We start from the raw sequence: 8,942 nt of genomic DNA, 5'->3' as shown, positions 1-8,942 counted from the left end.
GCCAGTTTCTGATTGAATGGGTGAAGAGGAGAATCTCAGAAACTCATTTTTCTAGTGTATATGCCCCAACAAGTCCACCCTGGGTCATGCCTGCTGCCAGGCTTCCCCTTGCCCTCCACCTAGTCCAAGAAGAGTCACTGGTGATTTTCTGAGTTTCATTTGCAAACTTAAATCCCAAATATGCCCATATGGGGGTGAGAGAATAGATCCAACCCCATAGAAAAGCACATCAGCCATCTTTCAAGCATGTGAAGCATACCGAGAACCTCCTACAATGAGTCAATAACCCAGGATTACCCTTCTCTGGTTTTCAGTGAAATTTTTTTTTGAAACATTACGAGGATTTGATCAGCACAGTCTCCAAAGCATTTTCCACTCTGGCAACATCCTTCTGAAATAAGCAAATGGGGGTGGTGATGTTGATGTTTTATACAACTTCTCTACATTTTAGGGTATCCAAATCACCTGAAGATAGGTCTTCATCTAAAATCAGTCTGGAGCCAGATATCTGGACTCATTCTGCATTCTTGAGGTATCTTTGGGTTTCTGTACAGACAGGGTATAGAGGATTCTAAGGGCAGCAAGTAGCTTCTAAGGATGGAGACTTTACTGAAGTACCAAATCTTAAAACTGGTAGTGTCTTTACAGGAGTTCTGAATTCCAAGAGGTGTGTGGAGAGAAGTGTTAACCTTTTGTAACCTCACGTCTTTTATTTTAGGTGTTAAAACATTTTTTGAAAAGAGGTCCCTAAGCTTCATGAGGCTCCCAAACGGATTTATAGCACAAAAGTCTCCTGCCCCACAACTCTCTGCTCCAGCCCCTTTATTTCGGTGCTGTCTATGCCCACTGCTCCCTCCCTCCCACACCAGATTCATTCCAAATCTAACAACCAGATCTGCATCATCTGCCACTCAAACGCCTACCATGACGTCCCCTCTCTGCTCTTCCCAACACCAAGCCTGTGGCCCTGACCGTCCTGCATCCAGCCTTGTCAACCACTTCTGCTCTTTCGAGCCTCCCCTGCTTTCTATGATACTATGAAGTCCTGGTCTGTTTTTGTTTTTTCAAAGTCTCATAGGGGAGCAGGGGAGGTAGTTAGATGACAGGAATTTAGTTCTACGATGTTTTAATTTTTACAGTGAGGCTGTTTCAATTTAACAATCAGAAAAACAGGAAAGGTTTTTTAAAGTTCTTTATTCCTGTTCTTCCTCATAATTTTTCCTTGTTATTTCTCATATTGCTCTTCATCCTCTGCCATCTGATGTGCTATTTCCACAATCCTCTTCACTTCTTTCGCATCTCAGTCCAGCATGGCACAGTGTAAATTAAGGAGGGCTTGGAGCTAGGCAGGCCTGGGTTTGAATCCTGAGCTATGAGCCCTCAACCAATCATTTCATCTCTCTGCTCCCCAGTTTACTCATCAACAGGAATAATTAATATTTCCTGTGTGCTAACTCAGGCCAGGCACTTTGCATATATTAACTTGTTTAATCCTCACAACAACCCTATGAAGCGGGTGGTGTTATCCCCATTTTACACATGCATATACTGAGGCACAGAAAGACTAAAGTTCTTGCCCAGGATACACAACTAGTCAGTAGGTCCTCTACTTATTCTAGTCTTCTGGCTTCGGAGTCTGCCCTGCTAGCACTATGCTACGCTGCCTCTTTGGGAAAGGAAAATCCCTCCAAAATGAAAGCCATGCACCCGTAGAGCAATATTCTTCTGCTGACTAGAGATACTGTGAGTGGGGGGAATGCCTGGCACATACCTGTCATTATCATATTCCTCCAAAGATCATTACTCTGAGCTTCAGCCATATAAATCCAATAGCTCTGGTCTAGCATATCTGCATACAGAGTCCACAGGAATCTTAGTTTGAAGAAGTCAGCAGTTGAACTGACCTCCTTTGCAAGCCACTGTCAACCTCTCACTCAGCCATTCTGCTCACTGTACTACCTCCCCCCACCTTGTCTCGCCCTCACCATCCTGCTTTCCTGATATTTCTGGCATCTGTTCCCATTGTTAAACCCCTGCCTCCTCCACCCAGCTTGAGGTCTTCAGTTCTCTGGCCTCCTCATTGGTCTCCCTGCCTCCAGTCTCTCCCCACATTAATTTGACTTACACACGACTATAAGATTGTAATGGTCCTGAATGTGACTGCTTAACCTCTTTCTCTCTGGCAGTGTCCCCTGCCCAATACCCTGTTGGTCAGTCAAAAAGTCCCCAAAGTCACTTTGAACTTTACCTCTGCCTAGGATGCCCTTTCTGGACCAGTGTCCAGCCTTAAGATCAAGTTCCAATACCAGCTCCACCTGCAGCCTTTCCTTGTGCTGCCAGTTGCATGTGGACTCCTTCCTTCTCCTTTGCATTTTGCACTCTGTGTGCACGGTCTTTTCCATCTCTACCTGATCTATAAGTTCTGGCACAAGCTAGGAACTCAATATTTGCTAAAAATATGAATTTATAAATAGGAAAAACTAAAGCCCAGAAAGGTTAACTGACACAAATCAGTTAGCTGAGAAACAGTATTACATAATAGTTAGTGTAGTAAGTCAGGCTGCCTGAGTTTAAGCCAACTTTCTACCATTTATTAGCTGGTGTGACCTGGGGCAAGTAACAACCTCTGTATGACTCAGTTTTCTCATTGGCCCTGTGTAGCTGACTGCTCACTGCTCACTGTATTTCAATTCTCTCCCGGCACTGTGTAGCTGACTGCTCTCCATTCCTTCAGTGTCACTACTCTTGGTTCAACAAACCCACTCCATGCAAAAAAGATGCATACACATGTATATGTGTGTGTACATATGCATGCACAAACACACATGCATGCACACACACCCACAACACACACACAAGCTTGAGGAAGCTACGTGGTCTTCAGTCAAAAGAAAAAAAGAAAAGAAATTAGGGGGATCTCCGTCAACCATGGCACAGGGTAACCCCTTATATCAAAAAAAGAGGTGAGCCATGGTGTCTTTCATAGCTTCCCGAACTCCAAGATAATTCCACTAGCAATTTCTGAAATGCCACCATTAGAGGTTCAGAATGTCACATGGGTAAGAGTACTGATTCTGGAGCCAGGCAGAACTGGGTTCAGATCTTAGCCCTCTCACTCATCAGCTTTGGGACATTAGGCAAGTTCCTTAATCCCCATCCCTGAGCCTATGCTATTCCTACTTCACTGAACTGTAGGGAGCACCCATGAACTGATCTGTGGAAAGCATTTAGCACAGTGCCTGGTACCAGTAACTGTTGCCTGTCAGTACTACTCCTTTGGGCTAAGCAGCACTCCCTTCCTCTCATTCTAGTTTAGGTAAAACCCTCTTGATAGCACATCTCAATGGAGGGTTTAGTTTAATGTGACTTTGTTTATCAGGATCCAGAGGGCTGGAATTCCCCAGGGATTAAGTGCTGCAGAGGGTGACAGTGGGATTCCCCCAAAAGCCAATTTGCCAAGATGCAGCTTGTGAAGTCCTTCTCCAGCTGCCATAGAAACATCTCCTTCTCCTCTCTCATGGTCCTCCCACTCTCTCTCATTCCCCTGTGTATTGACTCAATGAAAGCGTCTCTTCTTTAAGATGCCACTCCCACCAAAGAAGCAAGAGTCTAATTTTGGATCTCAGTTGAGTTAGGAAGTAGCCTTTCTCACACCTGCAATCATGTGTCCTGGATGCATTTTCCTGGTGGAGGAAACAAATCCCATCCATCCATCTTGTCAACCTCTAATGCACTTTTCAAACTGACCCAACAGGGTCTTGAGAAGACAAACAATTATGACTATCTCCTAGTCGAGGAGCTTGACACTGAATGGTATATCAGGAGACACTGGTTCCCTTTCTGTCAGTGTCTTCCATCAACCTACACTAAATAAAAGAATAAAACTTTTCTATATGTATATTCCCCATTTAATAATATGGTAGAAAATATAATTTTATTTTTAAATGAAATTAAAATTATTTAAACCATTAATGGATTCAAACTCTTCTAAAACAGAGTTAAGTCCTAAACATCACCCTCTGTTCTGTCCACCCCTTAAGAACGCAACTGTCTTTGAAATCCATGTGATGGAACCATAACTTTATGTAACAGCATACAGCCAAATATTTGCTCTGTCATTTTCTACACAGAGGCTGCTGATATTTTTCCTCAAAGGAAAACTCTTTTCCTGAAAGATATTCTCATAGAAGACATACCCTTGGAACACCTCACTTTGTGTAGCTATGTCCTCATGAACTTCCCCATGAAACACAATGGGTATTGGCAGAGAACCTCCCTGGGCCTCTGGGGCCAGCCTCTTTGAGGCAAGAGCTCTGAGCCAAACCAAATGAAAGGCTTCTGGCAGGAAACGGTGTGACTATGGCTGGTCAGTAGGTGGCACCCTTTCCCCAGCATTGGCCCTGACCCTAGCTCAGAGGTACCTGGACATGTTCTTCCAGGTCAGGGTTTCCAGAATGTAGGACTTTCAGATCTGGAGTCTCATGTTACCTCGTAGGATGCTGCTGTTCCAAAACATGATGCTACCTTAACGTCTGGAAGGGAGCCAAAATAGGCATTACCCATTGTATTTTTAAAAGAAAATACATTCTAGTCTGGAATGAGATCACAATGGAATTTTTTTTTTTTTAATTAAGTCCATTCCCGCTTACAAAGCCTACACCACACCTCCACCCCCTCTCCCAATTCCACTGTCATTCCATCCTCACCAAAAGAGATGCCCCCACCTTTTTCTGAGTTTGGAAGAAAGGGTAAGATTCCTGCAAACTAAATTCGAAGGAACAATCATTAAATTCACCTAACTACCCTTGCAAATCCACTGATGGCTCACGTGACAGTCAGTGTAACCCCATCACAGATTCTCCCAGAAGGTCCCACAACTTGTCTTTTTTGCTTTTAAAATCCATCTTCATTTTCTGTGATTCTTTAACTGGATTGCCTTTATTGCAGGTCAATAGATATTTTAGCACTCTTACTACTTGGTCAGGAACAGAGTGGCACCTTCAAATCTATATTAAAGATTAAGATGCATAAGCAGGTCACTCCATGATAGGGACCAAATAGAGGGTGCAGGCCAAGAGTGTCACTGTAAGTCCTAGAAGGGAGAGGTCACCGATGCCCAGTGTGGTCAGGGGTTCTTCACAGAGGAAATGAAACTGAAATAGAGTCTTGAGGCATGGCCAGATTTTGGACTGAGAAGAGGAAGGAAAATCCTTTTGTGGGAAGAAATAAGGGATGAGTAATTAAGAGGCCTAGAAGACAAGAGGATGGATACTTCTCATCAGTAAAGGTACAGTGAATACAACAGTAAAGGAAGGAGTGAGCAAAGGGAGGTCAAAGATGAGGAGTAATATGGCCTTGTTGGAGGGAACAATTCATGTTGAGAAACAGTAGGGAACAAAGTCTGCAAATCTGGGTTGGGATTACAGATGGCAGTTCTTAAATACTGACCCAAGGAATGTCTCTGGGCAAGTATCTGTCTGCAAAGCTACCCTACATTATAACAACAACAACATCAACGATTTGCAAAAAGTTACCCTAGAACAGTTTAAGAACCAAGGCTTTAGAGTCAGAAAGTTCTTGGTTTGAGTCCCAGCTCTCTGGTTTACTATCTAAATGACCTGGTGTGGTTTTTTTTTTTTTTTTTTTGCAGTATGCGGGCCTCTCACTCCAGCTCTCTGGTTTACTATCTAAATGACCTGGTGTGGTTTTTTTTTTTTTTTTTTTTTTTCAGTATGCGGGCCTCTCACTGTTGTGGTCTCTCCCTTTGCGGAGCACAGGCTCCAGATGCACAGGCTCAGCGGCCATGGCTCACGGGTCCAGCCGCTCCACAGCATGTGGGATCTTCCCGGACCAGGGCACGAACCCATGTCCCCTGCATCGGCAGGTGGACTCTCAACCACTGAGCCACCAGGGAAGCCCCCCGGTGTGTTTTTTGAGATCTTCAAACCTCAGTTTTGTCATCTATAAAACAGGTTTGATAATAGTATCTACTTCATAAGGCTGTTATAAAATTTAAATGCGATGATAAACACAAAACCCAAGATAAGCCTAAATAGGGAATGTAAGGCTGTGAATTGACAAATCCTTGGCTTTTCCATCTCAGTATTTCCCACATTTGTCTGAGGATAAGAATCATCTGGGAAGCTTGTTAATATACAGATTACCCACCTGTTCCCTTGGAATATTTTTCCCCCCTTGGATTTTTAATTCAATAGATCCAGGATGGAGCCGAGATTTGGGGTTTTTTAAAGTATGCTAGGTGATTCTTATCATCAAAGAAGTATGGGAAACACTGGCAGTGTTCCTCGAAATAGTGGTTCTCAAACTTTATCCTACATCAGAATTCCTAGGGGCCCGTGAAAATACAGACTGTGGGTCCCCACTTCCAGAGTTTCTGATTCAGTAGGTTGGGATAGGGCCTGAGAATGTGCATTTCTAACAAGTTCCTAGGTGACATGGATACTGCTTGGGGGGAAGGAGGTAAAACCACTCTGAAAACCACTGTTCAAAGCAAGCAAATGTAACAGGGAAGAGCCAATTTTGACTCCATGTTGGATCTGTTTCTTTGAATTTTAACCTTTGCTTTTCTTGCTTTTGTTGTTATAATCAAACATAATGGCCTGCCTCAGGGAACCCTGCCCCTCTGCCCGAATGTTAAACTAAAGGGCCTTTGTTCAGCTCACAGGGAGACAATCTGACTCTGCCCACCTGTGAATGGCTGCAGAAAAGAAGAAATTAACACATCCCCTCCTGAGGCTGCCATTCCAGGAGATATTTGTAAGACTTACGGCCTTTTAATTCCTCACTGCTTCTTCCTCTCTATTCTGCCTTTTTACTTTACTTCCTCACCGCCTCTCCCTCCCTGATTCTATAAAAGAAACTGGCATCCAGACCCCCATAAGATGGTTTTTTGGAGACACTAGTCTGCCATATTCTCAGTCTGCCGGCTTTCCAAATGAAGTCATATTCCTTGCCTGACCACCTCGTCTCCCGATTTACTGGCCAGTTGTGCGGCGAGCAGAGTGAGCTTGGACTCGGTAATAACACAGAGTCCAAGGACCTGATGAATCAGAATCACCCAGGGTGCTGGTTAACCTTGGCCCTTTCAAAAGGCCCAAAACCAGCCTAAGATTCTGCATTTATAATAACTAATCAAATATTTCCGATTCACACTGAGGTTTAAGAACCCTGTTCTATATATGGCTTTATAATGTTATAATGCATGTGTGTACACACATACACACACACACACACTTAATTTTAGGTCATGACATGATTTCAGAAACACTGAAATGTGAAAATCATGTAAACCTTAGAATAAAGAGAATATGGCTGGCTAATGAAAAAATAAAAGAATATGTTCGGTGCCTTTCAACTGCCAAGTCAAGCTCAAAATATATTCTTGCAAACTCTAAGCATCAGTCTTTAAATCAGAAATCAGGCCCAGATCAAGCTACCTTGTGTTTATCTGTGACCCAAGACACTCTCACCAAAACTTAGCAAAGCCTTCTCTCACCAGTGCAGTGGCTGCTCATTGGAATTATCTGGACAGCTTTAAAACGTATTGATGCCTACCTTAAAGATTCTGATTTGATTGGCAAGAGATGCGGCCCTCACCCACATCTCCCCAAGCATTTCTATGTACAGCCACATTTAAGAACCACTGCTTTTTTTTTTTAATTTTTAATTTTTATCGTTGGCTGCATTGGGTCTTCGCTGCTGCGTGCGGGCTTTCTGTAGTTGCAGTGAGCCAGGGCTACTCTTTGTTGTGGCGCACGGGCTTGGTTGCTCCGCGGCATGTGGGACCTTCCCGGACCAGGGATCGAACCTGTGTCCCCTGCATTGGCAGGTGGATTCTTAACCACTGCGCCACCAGGGAAGTCCCTAGAACCATTGCTTTAAAGGCATTTGTAATTTGGTGTATGTTTAAGAAGCAGACATATTTTCAAAATATCACTCTAAGAAAGACACAGAATTCCTATAAAATAGCAATGGCAAAAAGTGCCAATGTGAGTATAAAAATTTTTAGATCATCTAAGGAATCTGGAGTTCCAGTGGTTAGGACTCTGCACTCTCACTGTCGAGGGCCCGGGTTCAATCCCTGGTTGGGGAGCTAAGATCCCACAAGCCACGCTGCACGGCCAAAAAAATAAAGTTTGGATGTTTAAAAACGATTGTTTTAGATCATCTATTGCTGAGGATTATTCATGCTTTTGTAACAGGGAAGAGCCAATCCTGACTCCATGTTGGATCTGTTTCCTTTACTTTAACCTTTGCTTTTGTCGCTTTTGTTATTATAATCACTATCTATAGCTGTAAGCATACATGATGGCCTGCCACAGGGAACCCTGCCCCTCTGCCTGACTGTTAAACTAAAGGGCCTTTGTTCAGCTCACAGAGAGACATTCTGACCCTGCCCACCTGCGAATGGATGCAGAAAAGAAGAAATTAACACATCCCCTCCTATTTTGCAAGATAAATGGCCGTTTTACTTCCTAACCTCCTCCCCAACTCTGTTCTATAAAAGAAACTGGCATCCAGACTCCGATAAGATGGTTTTTTGGGGACCCTAGTCCACCATCTTCTTGGCCTGCTGGCTTTCTGAACAAAGTCGCTATTCCTTGCCTCGACACCTCGTCTCTCAATTTATTCGTCTGTCGTGTGGCAAGCAGAGTGAGCTTGAACTCGGTAACAGTTTTATATAATACCTGTTTTCATCTGCCATAGATTCTAAATGCATCATTTTAAAAATCAGCAGGTATTATTTGAGTCCTACCATGTGAAACATTCACGAAGCTCTGGGTTTACATATGTATTCTTCATTTTGTATGGGACCTAAAGAATTCAAACCATTAAGAGTAAATGAAGTAGTACATGTAAAGAAGTACTTTGCAAACTGTAAACTGCCAAGCAGATGGAAGTTATTATCAACAACCCTCATT

This window comes from Mesoplodon densirostris, chromosome 6 (assembly GCF_025265405.1).
Source record: "Mesoplodon densirostris isolate mMesDen1 chromosome 6, mMesDen1 primary haplotype, whole genome shotgun sequence".
NCBI lineage: Eukaryota > Metazoa > Chordata > Mammalia > Artiodactyla > Ziphiidae > Mesoplodon > Mesoplodon densirostris.
This window is presented reverse-complemented; position numbering follows the sequence as displayed.